The sequence below is a fragment of the Sceloporus occidentalis genome, unplaced genomic scaffold, assembly GCF_023333645.1.
Source record: "Sceloporus occidentalis isolate IW3139 unplaced genomic scaffold, rSceOcc1.0.p SCAF_2, whole genome shotgun sequence".
Classification (NCBI taxonomy): Eukaryota; Metazoa; Chordata; class Lepidosauria; order Squamata; family Phrynosomatidae; genus Sceloporus; species Sceloporus occidentalis.
Window position 1 is genome coordinate 232,708,514 of NW_028316982.1, and position 22,616 is coordinate 232,731,129.

General features: G+C 39.6%; 1 protein-coding gene across 1 annotated transcript in view; it reads left to right on the forward strand.

The window, feature by feature from the left end:
- Positions 1-22,616, forward strand: part of CMSS1 (cms1 ribosomal small subunit homolog) — a 254,657-nt gene that overhangs the window by 40,518 nt on the left and 191,523 nt on the right. The gene's annotated exons all lie outside the window — the stretch shown is intronic.

Here is a 22,616-nt window from a genome sequence, read left to right on the forward strand (position 1 = left end):
TGTGTGCGCGTGCATACACATATACTTGCTGTTTTCTCTTTCTTAACATGATCAGGATTCTTTATTGTTTATTTTGTTGTATGAAAGATTTGAAGGAGAAATTCATTAGACTGATAATAGTAAGAAGTAGAGGAAACCAAAGTGTAGAGGTTTACTTTTAGAATTTAAAGAGATCCTGCTTACTTTGCTTCTATGCTATAGTGATAGTTGAAATGGAGGAAGGAATGTAAGACACATTGAAAGAAAGACTCTTTGGAGAGTTAAAGAGAGCTATCTGATTAAATTTCCTACAAAATCATGAGAATCTGAACTAGTGTGAAGGACTTTTTAAAATAACTTTGTCGTGGTCTGCTAAATGACTATCTATACATCTCCCTTTATTTATTAATCACTTGGTTTAGCACTTTGCAGCAAAATTCTTTGCATGTTTTCTCAGAAGTAAGTTGTCATAAGTTGAATGAAATGTATTCCACAATAAGTTGGTTTAGCATTACAGACTAATTGCTTGCCTGCATATGCTGAAATGTCCATGTAAGCACACACTGCATAAGAAAATAATAAGACTAGTCTTTGGGTATCATAGATTTTTTTTAAAATGTGCAGTTGTGCTGTGTCATGTCTTTTCTTTCTGTCCCTCTCTCTCCATGTTCATGTGTCTACCTTTGTGCATGTGTTTGTGTTTGTACACAGACACAAACTCATTGATATACATACACTCAAATGTTTCAAATAAAAAATGGCAATACTGCTGAATTATAACAAAAGAAGCTGCCTTCTACCAACTCAGGTTTCTTTGTCCATATAGACTAGCATTACATGGCTTGACTAGCCACAGTTGTCTGACTAGCAGAAGCTGTCCAAGGACTGAGGAAGAAAGGTTGTCTCCATCACTTGCTGTGTGATTCTTTTAACTAAACATGCCAGTGATTGAACCTGAGACTGTATACATGCAAAGCTTGTGATCTGCTAGCAGTTTGGGTCACCTCATACAATAATGGAAATGAAATGCTTCACATAATGATGTCTACTTTTTTTTAAAAAAATGCAGGTGATTATGAGTTTAATTTGCTTGTAGAAATGTCCCAGAGGTCCAAAACACACTGCAGAAATAATCCAGTTTGAGACTACTTTAACTGCCCTGGCTCATGCTAGGGAATTCTGGGAACTTTGAGACATTTAGCCTTCTTTGTCAGAGAGCTCTAATGCCACAATAGACTACAGTTCCCAGGATTTTCTAGCACTGAACCAGGACAGTTAAGGTGGTCTCAAACTGGATTATTTCTGCAGTGCATTTTGAACCATTCTTTTTTTCATCACAGTCTGGGAACAGGATATTGAAAAGATAACTTTTTCCCAAGTATAGCAGCCTGTCTGTTAAGACAATTAGTCACATGCCTCCACCTTTGGAGTTTTGGGTATGGACTTCTAGAGAGGTGCCTTTCCCTGTAGGTGGTGTCGCAGCTGTGAATCCTTTCCTAGACAAACCTCCATGTAGAAGCCCTCTGATCTTTCTATGCCAAAGGAGCCACTCTTAGTAGTCTGTAGCATCCCCAGACAGCCTCTTGCTATGCAGTATTTGGTGGGTACTTCTTAACCTACTTGTTAAGATTCCAACTGATTGAGCACCAAGGCCAATCCAGGGAAATGAAGAATACGTTTCATTAAGGGTGTTGGAAGGAGTTGAGAAACCATTTTAAAAATGGTTACTTAATACACCATACTCAACATTTAGGATGTGACTGTGAAACTGTAAAACAGGACCACATTTTGTTTTCTTGGTTTGCATTCCACTGATAGTTTCTATTGTTTTGGGAATATAGTCCTTGGGTACTATTAATTGTAAGTTTTAGGTATAATGCTTTTGAAGCTGGGTCTGAAAATACAAATAAGTGCCCACTCCAAGGAGGAACCATATGGCTTTACCTAGCTGGATAAGAAGTCCTGCATGCAAAACAAAATATGAAGTCACTCCTTGGTTCAGCTGCTACAGTTGCACATATACAGAGATTCCTTAACAAACCAGTTTTTGTTCCCATAAGTTATTTGGGAGTTTGTGTGTGTGTGTGTGTGTGTGTATGTGTGTGTTTAGATTTTGTCTCTTCTGCTTCTGATTGCTTATTGAATAGTGAGTTACAATTACTTTTTTAAAAAAGGGATCTCTATTCACTTGCCAGCTTCAATGAATGCATAATTCAGGTGGGGCTAGCATGGCCAAAGGATAACCTCTGAGCATTTGTTGTCAAACCTGCTTTACAATAAATGACATCTTAAAAATTGTATTCTGTGATGTTGTCAGGTCTATAGTTTACCTGTTACAACTTGCTTCTTTCTTTCTTTCTTTCCTTCCTTCCTTCCTTCCTTCCTTCCTTCCTTCCTTCCTTCCTATCCTTCAATAAAACTTAACAAAAACTACATCCTACATCCACCATCATCCAGAGAAGAAGAAGGGTAAGCCAGCACCAACAGGCCTTCCCTGAAAGAAGAGCCCACCCCTCCATCCACCATCATCTAGAGAGGGAGAAAGGCAAGCCATCCAGCCTGGAGGGAGTGAAATGGCAGGCCCAACGCCATCGGGATTATCCTTAAGAAACAGAGCCTTCCCTCCAGTCCATCTGCCTTGGTCCAGGCCTCAGAGGGAAAGGACCTGGTCCCCTTCCCCACAACCATTCCCTTCTCCTTTTGTGTCGTGTCTTCTTAGATTGTAAGCCTGAGGGCAGGGAACCGTCTAATTAAAAGATTGGATGTACAGTGCTGTGTAAATTTACAGCGCTATATAAATAAAGCATAATAACAACAACAACAACAACAACAACTATGGCCCCATTCAAACAGGCCAAAATAAAGCTGCTTCGAGTCACATTGGAGGTATGCTGTTTCAATGATGCATGCGTCTTAAGAGTCTGGAAGCTGCACCAAAGCTGCGCTCTAGTCCTTAGGACTGGATCGTGACTTTGGCGTGGCTTTTGGACTCTTAGGACGCATGCATCATTGAAACAGCAAACCTCCAAAGTGATTTGAAGCAGCTTTATTTTGGCCTGTCTGTATGGGGCCTAAAGTATACATTTTGGTATGTTTTAGTTAATATGAATCTATGCAATGTCTAAGCATTAAGATCAGAATGGTGAGCAAGAGAAGAGCACAGATGTATTTCATTGGGCTTTTGAGCTGCTTGGAATGATACAATAAACCACCCAACTATTTGTGCCTGTATGTTAGAATATTTGTCTTAATTAATATTCTGCATCATTGGCTCAGGTTTTCTTAACATCATTAGAAATATAAATAAGTCATTTATATGAATCAGATTTGCTGTTAACTGGTTAGGACTGACATTCACTGGTACTGTACATGTTTTTAATTGAGGATTATCAGATCAGCTACTGAGCTATTGGATTTGACAGGCAAGAGATGCACGAGAGTGAAGAATTACAGTCAGCCTTTCATATTTGCGGATTCTGCATCCATGGATTCAACCTTCCATGGCTTGAGAATATTTTTTTAAAAAATCCAAACCTTGGTTTTGGCATTTTATATAAGGGACACCACTTTCCTGTGTCATTGTATATAATGGGACTTGAGCATCCATGGATTGTGGTATCCATGGGGGATTCTAGAACCATACCACAGAGGATACCAAGGGTCCACTGTATTCTTTTGTCTTTCCACAGTCAAATAATCTGTCTGTTAAAATAATTTTTATAGGTTGAAGACTTTGAGCCCCCACCTCTTCCCGAATTAACCAACTCCCTTAAGTGAAGAGGTTGGCTACAGCTATACTCTGATCTGAGGACCAAATAGAAATGTACAAGAGGGAGATTAATCCTATAGTGTCAGCTGCTGGGACTACTCAGGTGTATACTTTCCAGTCTTTGTGCATTACTTTTCTTTTTTCCAAATTTGATGCAAATCTAAAAGGCTCTTCTTCCTTGTATTCATCTACAAGTAATGGTCTTAATATTCTGATCTGCATGACTGTATTCATGCTATGCTTTGTGTCCTGGGAAACTGGAGCCCCTTTTTGTACCTCAAGACTGAACATTCTGCTGGTCTCCTGGTCAGGCCAGTCATTTATGACATAAACTATAAACTGATCCTGAGCAGGATGCTGCAAAGCTCCTTGCCTTGTCTGTCTTCCCAGAGTACCACTTTTTTGTTACTATTTTCTGACACAAAATGGTTGGTGACCAAATCTCAAGGTCTACCATAGTCATTGATCTGTTTCCATGTACCATATAATACGACTCTTTTAGAAATGTCCAACTTTAGACTGTAGGTGGAGGCATCACATGGTGGAATGCCCCCTCCCAGTATTAAAGCAAGAAATAACAAAATTGATTCCCATGAAGGCGCAAAGGCCTGTTCTAATCTTCCTCCTGAACTGTCTCTGACATATACCAGTCAGTGTGTTGCGTTGCTTGGAGTCAGACCAGGACTGGGGAGAGAATCAAGTCCAACATTCACTCACCTCGCCTCTCTCTCTCACACACACACCTGTCTCAAGGGGGATTGAGGATAAGGTGGGGTTAATAAGTTGAATGTATGTGTTAGACAGCCAGCATAGTGTGGTGGTTTGATTGTTGGGCTAGGATTCTGGGAGATCAGGGTTTGGATCCCTGCCTGGCCCTAGAAATCCATTAAGTAACCCTGGGCAAATTGCACACTCTCAGCCTCAGTGGAAGGTAATGGCAAACCTCCTCTGAATAAATCTTCTGAAGAATACCCTGTGATAAGTTCACCTAGGGTACCATATGTCAGAATCAATGCAAATGTTGCGGAGTTGGGCAGAGTGATACATATTGTATTTACTTTTGAATTACACCTGAAGTTAAGATATATTTACCGGTAAAGGAACAAAATATCCTGCAAAAAATGATGTGTATTTCAGCTTTTTTATGGAAATGATTCCCCTCACCTTACTGAGCGCTGAGGGACATGCAACACCTTTAGACCATCACAGACTTAAATTAAACATGTGGGGCTATATGCTATTCCTTTCATTTTCTGTTATAACAGGATAACTAGAATATAGAAAGCTAGCTTTATATATGGATATAGAAAGCTACCATATACTGTGTCAAACTATGAGTCTATTGCTCCCAAAACTGTGATGGACAGTGGCTCTCCAGCATATCTGAGAGAGGTCTTTCTGTTACCAAGTTCTTTCTAACCCCCCCCCCCCAAAACTGACAAACATTCCAGAAGTTGAACCCAGGACCTTTTCTTGCACCCCATGTGCTTTGCCACTGGGGTGCAGTTTCTCCCTGGACAGAAGTTCAAATGAATACAAATAATTTCTTATTGTAGAAACAGACTGTTAGTAAGAAGAGGCTGGGGAAGCAGGGGACCTTACAAATACACTCTTCTATAAGAGGAGAAGGAATGATTTAGCTGCTGACTCCATCTAAACAATTCCTGTCTCCTTAGTAACTAATCATAGTTTTTAAAAAATTGTTGTACTTGTAAATATTATGGCAGGATAGAATACCACAGAATCAGAGAAACTAGAGCTAAGACTTGATTAGGTCATTGTGTCCCTTGCGTGCCAACACAAAGTTGTTCTTTCTTGACTGTTTAGCCCAGTTTGTTTTGTCTACACAATGCTTTCAAATAATCTGGGCTTGAATTCTTGGGGTGTGTGTGTGTTAAATTACTGCTTTTTGATAATACTCTTGTGATCCACATGGTGAAAGCTTATGCTCTGATTGGGCATAAAAGCGCATACTGCTTTTGTGACAGTTTTCAAAGGGCTGTCTACGCTATCATAACATCAGGGTCTTATGGCATCTTTGAGATCCTTAAGACCGTTAAGATTTGTCTTAGCATGCTCAAGGGAGCATTTACTTTTGTGGCATGTAATAATAATAATAATAATAATAATAATAATAATAATAATAATAATAATAATAATAATATGTTTATTTATATCCCGCCTCTTCCATTTGGGGATTGAGGTGGGTAACAGCAGAGTTTATAGAATACAGAAATGATAAAACAACAGAATCCCCCACCCCCCTAGCCCACTCTCCCTAAAATACAAAATTATAACAATACAATAGTACATAAATACATACAAAACAATTATATCAAAAGGTGTTAGTCATTAAACAAGCAACAGCTAATATGGGAGTATAATATGGACAGAAATGCACTGTTAGCCAGCAGATTCTTGTTATGGAACCACTGTGAGGTGCATTTGTCTTTTCTCCAGGTCCACCAAAACTCACTGTGAAAGATCAAGTTCTCTACCTGGGAGTACTACTTGATCTGTCTTTGTTAGCTGATACATGATAGCTGGCATCCTGTTAGTGCCATATATAGGTGTAAGGCCATCCTGTGCCAGAGTAAGGTTGTTGCAAACGTTGGTTTTCCCTTTTACCCTTTGGCCATTGCTACCAAAAACCTCTTTGAGCTACTTCAGCATTCTACATGACCATTCTTTGGCTGTAGGAGAACAGGGTGGTGTGGATTGGTGTCACAGCTGACTATATCCCTGTAGCTAGACACATTATCTGCTGAGGTCCCTGAGTGGATGATATAATCATTATGCCTCTGACTATGAGGACAGAGCCAGAAGCTTGTCTGATCCTCCCTACTCTCCAGCAACCAAACGATTGCCATGGTGTGGGGCTGTAAAGGCTCACCAGTGAGTCTGGGGGAAGTTGAATGGCTACCTGTAGAGTAGTTTTGCAAGTGGAACTATTACCTTGTGCTATGGCATACAAGATGTTATCCTCAGTGCTTTTTACTGTTTGAAGCTGGTATGCCACCTGCAGCCTTTCCTGGGCAGGAGTGATCTGGCAACAGTGATCCCTATTCTGGTAACATCTCATTTAGACTGCTTTAGTGTTGTTTGTATTCTGCCCCAGAGGATAGTTTAGAAGGTTTATACAGCAGTCAGATTTTAATTTTTGTTTTGTTTTGGTGAATGCAGTCCATGCTGATGTGCTTCTTTGTTAAATTCAAACTGACTTTGGGCTTTTAGGCCTTACATGGTTTGGGATCCAGCTTCATTAAGGAATGATTCCTCCCCTTTCAGTTTTCACAGATGGTAAGTTCTTTCACCAAGATTCTTCTCCAAGTGCTATTGTTGTCATCAGAGATCAAGTGTATGGCAATAAAGGAGAAAGTACATGAATTGTAAAGTACTCTCATCCCTTCATATTTGTGGCTTTGATATTTGCAGATTTGATTATTCACAGATTTGATTAATATGTTCTTTCTAGGAATATCTAGGTCCTCCAGTGCAATTCTGTGTTCAACTTTAATTAAAAGGTGCACTGAAAGACCTAGAGATTCCTAGAGAGAATACTCTACTAGGCATTTGTAGCTCCTCCAGTGCAGTTCTATGGTCTGTATCTTTTGGATGTTGACCAGAGTTGCACTGGAGGACTTAGAGATTCCTAAGAGGTGTCCTCTCAGGTAAAAACATGGTGGTTTTGTTACTGGCGGTTTTTCCATATTCATGGGGGTTTGGTGCCCCTAACCCTAGCAAATATGGAGGGACATATTTATTCTCAAGAGCACTTTACCTTCTTTCATTATTTTTTTTCCCAACTGAGACATTTTGGTAAGCAATATTTGAAATTAAGTTTTCCACTCTTCTGTTTTATTTTGTTGGTTGTTCAGTTGTGGCACTTTCTATTTATTTCAACAATTCTATCTAATATTTTATCATTTTGGATTTTAAGTTGTATTGTGAATCCACCTGATATTATTGTTTATGAAAAATTGTGTAAAATTACCATAATAAATAAATAAATAAATAAAATTTCAGGCATTTTGCAGTCAAAGATGAGACATATTAAGAAGAAATGACCAACTACAACAAACCCAAAACTTAAAACAAGAAATTATGAGACAATACAGTGCTTGTGTTGAAGAAGAAAGTATATCATTCCTGGCATGTGATTTAGGAAGACAAATAATACCTGGGTGGCTATGGACATAATCCATAAATTTTATGTCAGTTGTGCCATGATCCACTTTTTCTTCCCACAAATAGCAAACTAGAACTCAAATATTGCCTTTGAAGAACCAATTTAGATATATTTGAGGTCTCAAAAAAATGCAAGCTTGTGTCAAGGTTTCTGATATCAAAATGAATGAGGATTTCTTATTTTAAGAACAATTTAATGAAGTTCATGAATTATATTAGAATGAGAAGAATCCTATTCACTGAAGTTACCTTTTCTTTAGTATACTATGGGCAGAAAAGTGCACAACTTGCTTCAAATTGCAGAGGACTGCTACATGCTCATAGTTACTGAGGATCAGTTTTTGATTTATGCTAGAAATAGAAAATGGAAGCTAAGAAAATATGAAATACCTAGAGAAGACACTAAGAAACCTGTAGTTGTACATAAATCTTTGGTAGGCAATTACTACATGCATAGTAGCAAGCTCCACATTTCTGAGTATGGGGGTACAGCTCCAGTATATTAACTGTTACGTGTTATCAGTATGGTAGCTTGGCTTAAATGGAGATTAATGGTCCCATCACTAAATGAAAGACATGAGTTGTGTTGCTCAAACTAGAAGTGAATGCAGGGCAAGGAGATCAAGACATCTGATTTGTACACCTGTTTAACAGATGGTTGTGCTATGTTGAATCATCCTGATCACTAACAAGATGTACAAGTAACCTTCATTCCAAGTTGTGGGTATAACCAAGTTGTGGGTATTCTGCTAAAAAAAATTACATTAAAAAATACAGGGGCATTCAAAATAATTAAGAAAAACTGGATTATTTGGCCTACTGGAATCTCAGAAGAACCTTGTTTCTTAAACAGGGAGGATCAATTGCTATTATTAAAAAAGCCAAGCTTTAAAAAGACAGTGACATAAGTCTTTGCAGAGGTTGTGTAGGTGGCCTGCAAGAGAAAACTTGTCCTACGCACTTCTTATTAAGAGGAGTTGCACATTTTCTCAGTGAAGCTTTTGGGCAGAACCTGTTAGGAACCAAGTCTGTTTATATAGTTGTCTTTTGTTGTTATTCTTGTATAAGCTTTGGATTCTTGCTTCCACCAATCATTTAAAAAGTATCTTATTTTTCTTAGGTTTCAGAGGAGATAGCCAATGTGCTTTAAGACATATCTTTATGACCATAATGTTTTAAACAAATTAATTGGAAGACAAGAAAAACTGAGTTTGGCACTATACAGACTGCCCAAAAAGGGCAGTCTGCCTGCGCCTTCTTTTGCTGTGCAAGGGACCCGTGGCGGACAAACCACGTGGTTCCCTCACACAGCAAAAAGAACCCGCAAAAAGTGGGTTCTTTCTGCGGTGCCGTAAGGACGTCACAGTGCGTCAATGGCGCACTTGTGACGTCCTTATGAGAGCGTGACGTATGGACACTAAGCATCTGTTGCATCAAAATGGCAGCACCCATATGTATAGGACACCGCCATTTTGACACCCTCTTCACATGCTAGGGGTGAGGCCAGTATCGGCGGTGCGCCCTCAGCTAACCCCTAGCACGGGATGGGGGTGCCACATAGGCCCATCTGGATCGGGCCTTTGTCAAGAAACAGTCATTATGAATCTGGAATCACTTAGTTTTTGCACTTTTCCTGCCATGTGCAATCACAGCCTACATGGTACATAGAATTCTGCCTTTATTGCACTATTACAATATAATTTTTAACTTCATATGGTACTTTCCAAAAGTATAGCCACAATATTTTTGATAATTATGATGCTGTAATAATACATTCAGTTACTAATACACATTTTGTTATTTTTTATTACAATATATCTCTTTTAAATAGAATCTCTCACAGTAGCACATAACTTGTGATAGTTTCTATCTATGTAAAAACTGCCTCCTTCCAGTTGCAGATCCCTGCCTAGTTGGATGGTTATATCTGTACTCTAGAGGAACTGTGCAAGTTTATTTCTTTTGAGGAATTTGTGCTGAACTGACACAGTGCTTAATATTTCCCACATGCACTATTCTGGGAAATAAATTTCAAAGGAAATAACTGCACTTAAAAATGTTGATCTATCAGTGTGGAAGATTAATGATATAGGTATTTGTCTTGGTCATTTTTCTATACTGGGAAAGTACTTTGCTAATATCTTGGGGACATGATCTAGCCCAAGATAAACATTCAGAGATCCTACGTAAGCATGAACTTCCCAATGAAATTCACAGGATCTTGAAACACTTGATTTGGCTGGATCTTTTTTCTGTAATAAAGGTCCCTTCTTAAGCATATTTATATGAGATCCATCTTGACCTGGCCATGGGCCTGGGCTCTCTTTCCCTAACCAACCCCTTCTTTCCCGGAGTGAATGCCTTCTTCAGGGATGTGATGCCAGTGACAAGGTGACGTCTGCCAGTTCAATTGTCAGAATCCATGCTTTTAAAGGGTGACAGATAGTAAGTTCTATAATAATAATAATAAATAATTATTAATTCTTCTGTTCCATCTCTCTTTCAACAGTTTGCATTCTGACAGGGAACACACAACTGCTAGAACTGTGGAGATCAGAAGGGTAAATGAAATGAAAGCCCAAGTGGCAAGTGGGTTTGTTGTATAATAACCAAAAAATCAATACAGTGGGCCCTTCATATTATAAAACAGTGCCCCTTCAGGGCGGCCCAGGACTCCTATGAAAGAGGAAAAATCGCAAATAAAAAAAAACACTACTGTTTTTACCTGAGAGAACATCTCTTTAGGAATCTCTAGGTCTTCCAGTGCAAAACTCTGGTGAACATATGGCAGAAATTGACCATAGATTCATGCTGGAAGACTTACAAATGTCTACAGAAGTGTTTTGTCTAGTCATTCCTAGGTCCTCCAATGCACCTCTATGGCCAACTTGTGGCAGAGTTGCACTGGAGGACCAAAAAATTCCTAGATAATCAAATCCTCAAATAATTAAATCCGCAGAAGTCAAAACCACAAATGTGGAGGGATAACTGTAACAACAACATCCTAATACCTTCAGAATGTATACTTGACTCCTAGCATTTTAGTTTTTGAGCAGTTTAACATGTGTAGCAAAATCTAGGCTGGGTAATGTAAGAAAGCTTCTTTTGACATGGGAAATCAAGAGATTAAGTGGAAAGCTTTAAACAACTGCACCAGTAGAAGCTACTTAGAGTGCAGGAAAGGCATAGCCTTATTTATTTAGTTATAAACATTGTTATATCTTTTTTAAAAAAAATTAAATCAAAATATCTAAAGTGGTTTACAATACAAAACATAGAATAGAACCAATGTGTATAATAAAACAATGAAACCCATTAACAATGAATTAAATACAAGGGGTGTCCTGAACTTTGTACTTCAGCTGCAATGTTTTTAAAACAGTTGATACTAAGCAGAGTGTGTTCCAATTCATGTTGGGAATAGAGCATGTAGAGAGGTAAAGTTTAAGCCTTCTATCCTCCAATGCGGTCCCACCTCCCCCAACTTCAAAGAGGATGTCAGGCTCACAACAGGAGCAGAAAGGCTTAAACAATTTTTCTGGCTAGTCTGCTGTCCTGATTAAAACACAGGTAGGATTATTATTATTATTACTATTACTATTATTATTATTATTAGAACCAAAAGCATGACTTTGCTGCAAGCATTATATTTAATGTAACATGTAGTTGGACCCAGAGTACAAGTATATGACATCATGGCAGTTGCTGAGTCAATCTTTTACTTTTTTCTTACCCCACAAAATCTCTCAAGCACAATAATAAATAGAAAGGCATTATGTCATATAGGGGAGAGTAAAGCCTATTAAATGGAGATACCCTGAGGGCAGGATGCTATTGCTAGTTAATGGGGGAATGCTTTTCACTGATTTCATATTCCAGGATATAAATATTTTTAATATTTTTGTCTAAAATGTTAAAACTATTTGTCTTCAAATAAAATTCTTCATAGAAAAAAAGACAGTGTGATAAACAGATAATGATGTAATAGTCAACAACCTTTTGAAAGATCCTTTCTATAAATGCTGGAGGGGAGGGGGAAAAAGAATATTCAACATTTTACAACTAGCTTTATGAACCATTTTGTTGAAATTTCATATGGCATATGTAATTGCTGCTGCTAATAATTACAAAAGAGGGCAGAGCAATTTCCTTGCAGCTTGCAGTTACATTAACTGGGGAACAGTTCAGTTGAAAGAAATTGAGTAATGGAATATGAAACTTGTCCTGCAGAGCTACTTTAACAACACATGCCTGTGCATGACTACTCACATGTAAGATCCATTGAGTTTAGTAGGTCTTTCTGTGTTCAAGTAACAATGTAGCCTGAACAGTTTATCACTTGCCAATTACCATTTGTGGCTAAATATTATTAACTTAGGGACAAAATAGACCACCTCATTGGAACGGCATCCTGCCACCCCTTTTAGCGCCAGATCAGGGCCACGGCAACCGCACGCTGCACCCTGATCTGGCGTTTTTCTGTCCCAAAAAGAAGTGGCAAAATGTTGCTACTTTTGGAGCTGGAAAAAGGGTGCCTTGCAGCTGCCATGACATTTTTTCAGTGCTCCTTTTGCTGTGTATCATCTGGACCCCATGCCAAAGGAGCACTGTGATGCTGCCTGCCATGCAGTTGGGCAGGCGACATGACAGTGGCTTGGGGATGGAGTCGGGGCATACATCGTGCGGCTGCCATGCCCTCACTCCACCCCAACGCCTGTCCTTTTGGCCAGTCTGTTTAGCCCCTTAGAGATGATGAGTTAGCATCAGGATTGATTGAACATTTTCAATAGATTAAAGAAAAGAAGGTGCAGTAAGTGCTGACTCCATATTGTATAGAATAAAACAGGTTTCCTACATTTCAAACAATTTTTCAAAGAGAGTATTTAATTAGTCTCTTGTACTTCACATAAATTTACATAAATTCAATGTAGACAGTTAGGAAATTGAAACAGTTAAAAGACTTCCCATACCTTTGATCAATCACTGATCAAAATGGAAATTGTGGTCAAGAAATTAGAAGACTAGGACTGGGAAGGGAATCTATGAAATAACTTCGCAAGATCCTGAAGTACAGAGATATACAACTGAACACTAAAGTTAAGTCTATACCATTGTATTTCCGGTACTATGTAGGGGTGTTAGAGCTGGATGGTGAAGAAAGCTGACAGAATATAAACTCATTTGAGATGTGGTGCTGGAAAAGATTTTTGCAGATACCATGGACAGCTAAAAAGATAAACAAATGGGTCCAAGAACAAATCAAGTCTAAACTCTCTCTAGAAGCCAAGATTATTAAATGTAGGGTGTCATACTTCAGGGACATCATAAGAAGACATGACTCACTAGAAAAGATAATCCTTAGACAAGTAGAAGGCAGTAGGAAGCAATAATTTAATAATAATAATTTGTTTTATTTCTATACCGCTATTCCAAAGATCATAGCGGTGAACAGCAAGTAAGCTAATTAGCAAGTAAGCTAATTTGCCCCCAACAGTCTGGGTACTCATTTTAGCGACCTCGGAAGGATGCAAGCCTGAGTCGAGCTTGGGCCCTTTTGCTGGTCTTGAACTCGCAACCTTGTGGTTTTGAGTGAATGGCTGCAGTGCAGGCATTTAAGCACTGCGCCACCAGGGCTCCTGTAAGGAAGTATGCCCTGAGTTTGCAGGATGTAGGTAGGGTGGTTGAGGATAGGATGTCTTGGAGACGTCTCATTCACAGAGTTGTCATGAGTCAAGAGTGACTTGAAGGCACTTAGCAACAACAGCTGTTCTCCTTACAATAGCTTGACATTTAATAACGTTTCTTTCTGTCTTGACATAAAAACTTCACCTTTTGATTTCTGTAGGCCAGGCTGCTGTTAAAGTCAGACAGAACAATTTCAATCCATAATCAGTATAGGTAGATATGGGGCCGCCCCTTTGAACACCAGGTTGGGGCCGCAGCAACCGCAAACCACGGCCCCAAACGGGCTTTTTGCTGGCACAAAAAGAAGCAGCAAAATGCTGATCATTTTTGAGCTGTCATAAAGCCAGCTTTTCCACCACCACCGCAGCTTTGTGGTGCTCCTGCGGCATGTGGCATATAAATGCTGTGCCGCTGGAGTGCTGCAAAGCTGCCCGCCGGGTAGTTGGGCAGGCAACATGATGCCGGCTTGGGGGCGGTGTCAGAGCATGTGGTATCTAAGAGCACATGTGGCGCTCTGACGCCACTCCCAAGTCGGTGCAATGGGGTGGTCTGTTTCGCCCCATTGATTCCTTGCATGAATTCATTGGCTGGCATCCTGTTAGTGGCATACACAGGTATACATCAACCTTGTGCCTATGCATGCCATTTTTCATTGATGGAAAGCGTGGTACAGTGGGTTCTCAATATCCATGGGCTTGCTATCCATGAATTTAAACATCCATGGATGGCAAACCCCATTGCTTTCAATGGTTGCATGTTGTGCCTGCCATTAAGGACAAGGGACTCAAGGTCCTGCGTTTTTCCTTATCTGTGATGGGATTCTGGAACGGATCTCTCATGCATACACAGGGTGGACTGTATTCTCTTCCTCCTCCTGCACCAACCAAAGCCCATTCAACTTACTGCAAACCCCTGAAGCCCTTCCCCCAGCTTTTCCATTCCTGGTGATGAGGCCAGGGTGTTAAGAGTAGTGTTGGATTATGTCTCCATAGCCAGAAGCAAAATGATTACATCATCTGCTGAGACCTCTTGAGGATTCCTGTGGACCTCAGTTGATGATGTAATCATTTCACCTCTGGCTATGTTACCAGGAATATTGCCAGATGTTTCTCTGATCCCCCACCCCAGCATTGAATGACTGTGGAGGGATGCAGCAGCTCTACTCTAGGTTTGTCGGGGGTCAGTAAATGGGCAGCTGTAGTGTAGTTCTGCAGTTCTGAACCAGACAGAATGTCAGCCAGGATTTGTACTGCTATCTTTCCAAAACCAGGTTTTATAAATGGAAGATTCTGGAAATACTCTTTCCTATTTGTCATGTGGAACTGCATCACACTTGTATGTTAGTAACATTTTGATGATCAGAACTTCCTGTGAGAGTTTAGGGGAAAAAATTGGGAGGGGGCTATTATTTCCAGAATACCCCGATCAGCTAGGCCAGTGGTCGTAGTGGCTGGGGAATTCTGAACTATGGTCCATAATGGAATTTTTCCAAGCTCTGCTTTCAGTCTTCATAAATTCAAAATAGTCCAAAAGTACTGTAGTCTACTTTTAAACTAGCTAAAACAAATAAGAGCTTAATTAATTGTGAATAACTATTTTTTCCACAGATTCTGTAGAGCTTTAAGTAATTTGGGGTGTATTTTTATATTGCAGTTAATCTGTCCTTCTCATCCTCGCCAGTGATCAAACTATTGTTTTTCAGGAATTACCTGGTGGGATTTATTGCAAGGTAATGGGATAAGGAATGGTTATTTCCACTTCAGTTTCTCAAAGGAACTTCCTTGTTTCTCACAGTTTTTGGCAATTATATCCTCACCAGCTCTCCTCCTGCGACTCTCCTCCTTCTCCTACGAGGCAATCATAAGCCAGCCATAATAGGCCCAAGGAATGGTTACTGAAAACATAACATGATAATTTTGCCTGCAATGCAATGTAGTCAGCACCTTTAAGTGTGCTGAAAAATGTGTGCATGCACAGTAGGGCTACCCCCATGAATGGCAGTAGTGACTCAGGTTCTGAAACCCTAACAAGTATCAAAAGTCACATACATTGTGGTTTGATTTTATATATGACACTGCGTTCAAACTTCATCTTTGTAGCTGTAGTTGCAAGCTTCTGGGGATTATGATGCATGTTCTTAAGGATAAATATTTTGGAAGTCTTTTTAGTGCTCAGACAGCTATACGGTCATCAAGCCAGTGGTAGGGAAAGTTCCTTTTTTGGACCACAATTCCTAGGATTTGCCAGCCCAGATGGGCACTGTCTGAGGGACTGTGGAAGTTGTGGCCCCAAAAGTAACAGTTACAAGCTCTGCTTCAAGTAGGTAAATTTGGGCCAGAAGTTCAAGCAAAGTATGTTGTTATGGGAACAGAAGTATTTGCATGAATGTGCTTTTGCAGAATCATCTCTGTAACCCTGAGTTGAGACCCAACACCCCTGCTGCTGAAAGACAAGAGTGTTCCCTAAGTTTAGGTATACTTGTGGGATTCTGTTCATGACTTTGGAACATTTAGGCCCGCCAGCCTTGTGACCTCAGTCATACCAGTGGCAGTAAATAATCTTGTATGTTAATTTTCATCCTGAATGATGTTCTATGTATGGTCTTCCAACCCACTGCTTGTATGTTTATGTGGGAATGGCCTTTCATATTTTCTGAGGCAATCTGTTTGGAAAAACTTAAAAATGCACAACCTCATTTGATCGTGAATGAACAAGTCCTCTGTGAAAACGCAGGCTAGGTCTGGAACTATAGCAAAGTTGGACGTTTTGTTTTTGTTTTTGTTTTTTTAAAATGAAGCATGTTTGATCACCAGTATTGATGATACTGGAATTAAGTGTCTTGCAAAAGAATCTTTCTTCTATACACTGGAGGAGAAGTTGTTTTATGTAGGATGGCTTCTTCAAAGCAACATGACTTAGTTTGCAATATTCCAGTTCCTTTCTGACGTTATTTTTTCTGGATTATGAGTCATGGATGTCATTATAGTTGAAAGTTCATGTACAGAATGAATAAACTTCAGAGGAAAAGAAGTTAAAAGAAAACAGAAGTGTGAATAACTGCTAATGACATGCTCCATGGCTCCTTTCAGTCTGCCATTTCATCGTATATAAAGGGGATAGCAGAGAGATACCTTTCTTGACATTTAAATGGCAACACATGTTTGAAATAGTGAATGGAAATTATAGTTGAAAAAAGATTGGCATGTGGCAATAGGAAGGCAAAGAAAAATTTGTTTTCCTAATAGTAGCCATATAATTGGTACACTTAGTTGTTGAAGTGGCTGTTTTACTTAAATTTTAAACAATGTGGTCCATCTGTTCCCCCGCCCCCCTCAAAAATTGTTTTGGCTGCATGTGCTCAGATCCTGAAGGACTTAATATGCACAGATGTACGAAGGTGAAGAGGGAGGCAGGAGAGTGTAATGCAAGTAAGATGGGGTTTCCTTGAAGAAAGGTATACAGTATATGTATTCAGATGTCTAATTTTGCTTTCTGATTAAACATCTGACATAGTTATGCAAAACTTAACTGGAACACCATATCTAATAAATGATTAAGGAAGTATTAATCCATTTTTGATGTAAATGTAACTGTTAGTCCCAGCTAAAGTATGTCCATTAAATCAACAGGATTTACATCCTATTGTGATCAGTTGATTCAACTGGTTTGTTAGACCTTTCTGTGTACATTCAGAGATGTGTTAAGCCAGGCATAGGCAACCTGCGGCCCGGCCCCAGCCCAGTCCTGCCGCCGATTGCCGCCGGGGCCTTTGGGGGGCAATTGTCTATAGAAGCCTCAGAAACATGCATTTATCTTAACATTTTTTTAAAAATCAGCAATTTTTTTTCACGTGTCCTCCATTTTTTATTTAAAAAGTGTCCTCCATTTGAAAATTTTGTCCTACATTTGTCCTGGTTTATTTATTTATTTAATTTTTTTTTTAAAAAAATATTTAATTATTTTTTTTTTGGCTTCGGCGCCCCCCCCCCCCCCCCCCCCCAGTTATCTGAGGGACAGCTACCCGGCCCCTGGCTCAAAAGGGTTGCCTACCCCTGTGTTAAGCTTATCAAGACCTTTGAGTGTTGTTACATCATAGGACTTAACTATGAAAAATTAGTTTATGCCCTTCATAGCAAAGTTAAGTTAAAATAAATAAAGGTGAATGATTTAGGCCGCTAACCTTTCATTTTCCTAGGGGGTAAGGCCATTGAATGTCTTAGTTGTGATGCTTATATATATATAAAACCAAATGTGAAATTAAAATCAGTAAATGACATTGGAATTCATGTGGTTAACTCCACATTCTTGTAATCCCATATCCCAATGACACTCTGTTACATTTTATTCATTTAATTTATATTTTCTTTGAACACGCGCGCGTGCGCGCACACACACACACACACATACCATGAATACTTAGATGGGTTTTGGAATAGTTCTGTTTTGATTTTTTCTGTATTTGTTCACAATACATCTTGGCTGGCATCCAGTTAGGAACATGTACATGTGAAAGTCACATAACACTTGCAGGGCCAAAAAGTTAACTTTGGGCAATGGGGATATTCTGCTATTAGTAACAGAAGCAGAGTTGCACAGACAGCACACACCTCTGTGCCTTTCCTATTATGATGGCTCATTGTGCATTGTTTATTGCAGTTGTGCATCATATGCTGTGTATTGTAGTCTTACATCATATATTGTGCATTGTGCTATGGCATATAGTCATTTGCCCCTGTTGAACAATGTTGCTGCTCTGCATGGAAGTTGTGAATTGTTTGCATAGCATACTTTTTTGAACTCAAGAACTTTTAACATTATTTTTATAGGAGCTTTGTCCCCCGTTGTTTGAACACCTAGCTGACTATTATATTCCTGATTTTCATAATTAATTTATATTAAAAGATGTAAAATAATGAAGCAGGGTAGGATGGGCACAGGTTGATAGAGTTCTAACAACACCTCTGACATCCCGTCTCTTCTGTAATTGCAGTGGGATTCCAATAGGATAAGTCATGGCCACACATCTCACGTACATTTACCTTCTGTCTGAGAATGAGATTTGGCAAATTTCATTATGACAATGTAGAGAATGTTTGTGTGTGTGAATCATTCATAGACGAAGTAGGCAAACTTTGGCCCTCCAGATGTTACTGAACCTACATTCCTCACCGTTAGTTATGCTTGCTAGGGCTGACAGAAGTCCCATTTTGTCCACACCTGAGCAATGTTTGTTTATGTGATTTGTCCATTTTTGTTGTATTTGTTTTGCAGGGGAAGGCTCACTCCTTTCCCTCTATGAATCCTGTTTTAGAATTCATATGCAGTGGTTAGAAATTGTTCTTATTAAAGACAATGCTATCTGTTAAACCTTTACTCCTGCTTTACTGATTTAAAGTCTGTAACTGCTTTGGAACAGGATATTTTGAAGATAATTTGCCCTATCTAAATCTCGAGAGCCTCTTCAAAGCCCATACATTGAGTGATTCTGCAAAGTGAAACTGATGGCTACAAGGAAAAGCGCATTTTCTATTGTGGTATACTAGTAATAGCAATAGCAATATAGCAAATACGTTTCTATACCATGTATCGGTGAACTAGCACTCCCTAAGCAGTTTACAGTGTGAAAATCAATTCCCCCCAGCAAGCTGCGTACTCATTTTACTATCCCATGAAAGGATGGAAGGCTGAGTGGATCTTGGAGCCTTCCTCTAGGATTTAACATACAATGGCGGGGTACAGACCACCAGAAAGAGGTACCGCAGCAACAAAGGAGCATTACAAAGCGGCTCCTTTTTGCAGCGTAGTTACACTGCTGCAAACCTACAAAGATGTCCCAATGGTGTTGCAGCTGCACAGCGCTGTTTGGATGCTGCACATCTGTGACGCCATAGCTGTGCACGCCGTGTGGGTGGTGCTGCGCAGCTGCGCCGCCCTCATCACATACTAGGGTTGTGGGGCGTGTGCCAATGTTTGGCTGCAGTACCAGCATTTAACCACTGCACCACCAGGGCTCCTAGTTGTAGAATGTCCTCTCCAGAGAGTATTCTGCAACTGGGATGTCATAATTGAAAATATCCCAATAGAGGCTAGATAAATACTTGTAATAAATTGTACCAGTTCTTTAAAAAAACCTCTATCTTTAATCTGAATTACTATATGTACTGTATATTGTTGTTGTTGCAAGGTTTGTGTGTGTATATGAGCATGTTTGCATGTACTATGTATTGGAGGCATTCCATAGTCATTTAATGATATAGTAAGTACAGTCGGCCCTCGCCTTACGCGAGGGATCCGTTCCAGACCCCCCCCCCCCACGTAAGGCGAATTCCGCCTATGCTCAAGCCCCATTGGAAACAATGGGGCTTGTGCACGGCGGCGTGGCAGCGCATTGGGTGCCATGGGCGCACGCGCCCATTCAATTGAATGGGACATGCCGCCCCTTGCGCCCTGCTGTTTCCCGCGGCTTGAGTGCGTATGCTCAAGACCGCGTAAAGCGCACCCGTGTATAACGCGGGCGCACTGTAACAAATTTTCTCAGTTTTAAATAAGTAAAATCTGTATGAATTTTTAATCTGTGTATTTGGTTTGACAAATTTATTCTGAGAGCAAACTATTAACTTCCTTTATTGAGCATTTGAAGAGTTTTGATTATGCTGAGGATACATGTATGTGCCATGTGAACTGCAGCAATTGTAATCCAGAGATTAATGTGTATATAAAAAGTTCCTAAAGCTATAGACTTATATGTGAGTGAGAGAAACAAAAACCATTTCCTTACATAATGAGCAAAAGTATTTAGTCTAATGTACATTTGTGAATTGGTACATAAGTGTTGATGTATATATTTTTAAAAGTTTCTCTCAGACAATAAATACTGAAGCCTCCTAAAATTAATGACAAGCAGTGACATACTCTGTCTCATGTCAAAACAATACACTTTAGTAATTTTCTCATCTCTTGAGAACTTATTAAATACTAAACAAATGCCTAGGAATGTAACTGATTGAGTGTTTAAATTATGTGCCTTTTCCTGGCCTTTGGCCAGCTTCTCACTAGAAAGGATTACAGCAGAGTAAGACCTGTGATTTACATTGACAATGATAATATGCAGTTTAGTTTGCTAGCATCTTGGTTGCATCTATCTTGAGACTGTGTCAAAACAAAGCTTGCATTCTTAGGCTAAATAATTTGAGCAGCTCTATGCTTTAGGTTACATGAATTAAATGTATAATAGACAAGACAGGCACTTGGTTTTTCGTATTCTTCAGGAATATAGATTAGCTGTTCTTCTGCAGTACTTCAATATAGTCTTCTAAATTTATGTAGCACTTTTGCAGGTTCCTGTTCTCTGTAGCCAGTAGCAAACCCCACAAGGTAGGTTGGTATTTTACTGTATTACATCTTGAGGTTGGATGAGTATCTTGCCAAAGGCTACTTAGTTCATGTTCCAGGAGCCCCTTGACTCCTAGTTTTAGCTACTAAACATCCCCAATTGTCCTTTTTCTTTAGTGTTTTAATCTGAATTACTTTTCATGAAGAGTTTATAACCCAGTGGTAGGGCAAATGCATTCAATGTGAAAGATTCAGCTTCAAGAATTGTCAGGTAAGGACCTGAAGGAATCTGGCTGGAGGTGTTTGTGTGGGAAACTGGAAGTACTGGTAACTGCTAGTCTGACATAGACTGTTTTGGAGTGGAAATACATACTTGACTATAAATCAAGAAATGATAATCTAAACATTTATATGGAAATCCTGATCCAACTTATCCACAGTCAGTGCTTGGTTTTTCAGGGACCTCCAGGGAGCCTATGCTGCTGACACACGTGTGTGTGTGTGTGTGGGTGTGTGTGTGTGTGTCAAGGGAGGTGATTGTCGAAAAGCAACAAAGTACACTCTTTCCAGATTTCGATACACAATGGCTGGCCGGCCCAGTTTGTATTATTATTATTATTATTATTATTATTAACCTTTATTTATAAAACACTGTAAATTTACACAGCGCTGTACATACAGTCTTTTTAATTAGACAGTTCCCTGCCCTCAGGCTTACAATCTAAAAAGACACCACACAAAAGGAGAAGGGAGTAGTGGTGGGGAAGGGGATGAGATCCAGCAGTTCCTCTCTACCTCCAAGGCCTGGACCAAGGCAGATGGACTGGAGGGAGGGCTTGGCTTCATAATGGATGGTTAATCTTCATCCAGGGAGGCAAGCGACAATTATGCAAGGCCTGGGAACGCTTCTCTGAACAGAACGGTCTTCAACTCTGTTTTGAAGCTGGTTAAAGAAGTGATGGCCCTTGCTCGTGGGGGAAGAAGGTTGTAGAGGCAGGGGACAAGGGAGGCAAAAGCCAAGGTTGCCAAAAAGGCCTAGAGCCTGCCTCTGCATGCCTCAAGTCGAGAGGAGTTTGGGGGCTTTCCTTATGATGATCTTCTCCCTTGACCCCTCTCCCCAGTGGCCCAATCTGGGGCGGTCACTGGATGGTTATTTAGAGACCTCTGGGGAGCCCTTGCTGCTTGGAGGGGTGTGTGTCAAGGAAGTGGATTAGCAAATACAGTGGACCCTTGTTATACGCTGGGTTTTGGTTCCAATGAGCATACATGGATAACAAAATCCATGTATGCTCAAGTCTCATTAAATATAATGACATAGCAAAATGGTGTCACTTGTAAAAAATGGGAAATCAAGGTTTGATATTTGAAATGTATACTTTTTTTGGAACATTTTCAAACCGTGGATGCTTGAATCCATGTATAAAAAAATCTGTGTATAAGAAGGACCGACTGTAGGGTTGATCCGTGTCGTGGTTATTAATTTAAAACAGCATTAAAGACCAGTGTCTTCCAACAGACTTATCAAGATGATTTTTGAATTATGAATTTTAAATGATAGACTGATTGTTTTGGTGTTATATGTTCTTTTAAACTGATGTCATGTGTTTTGACAGATGTCATGTGTTCTTAACTGAGGTTATGTGTTGTATCTTAATCTATTGTC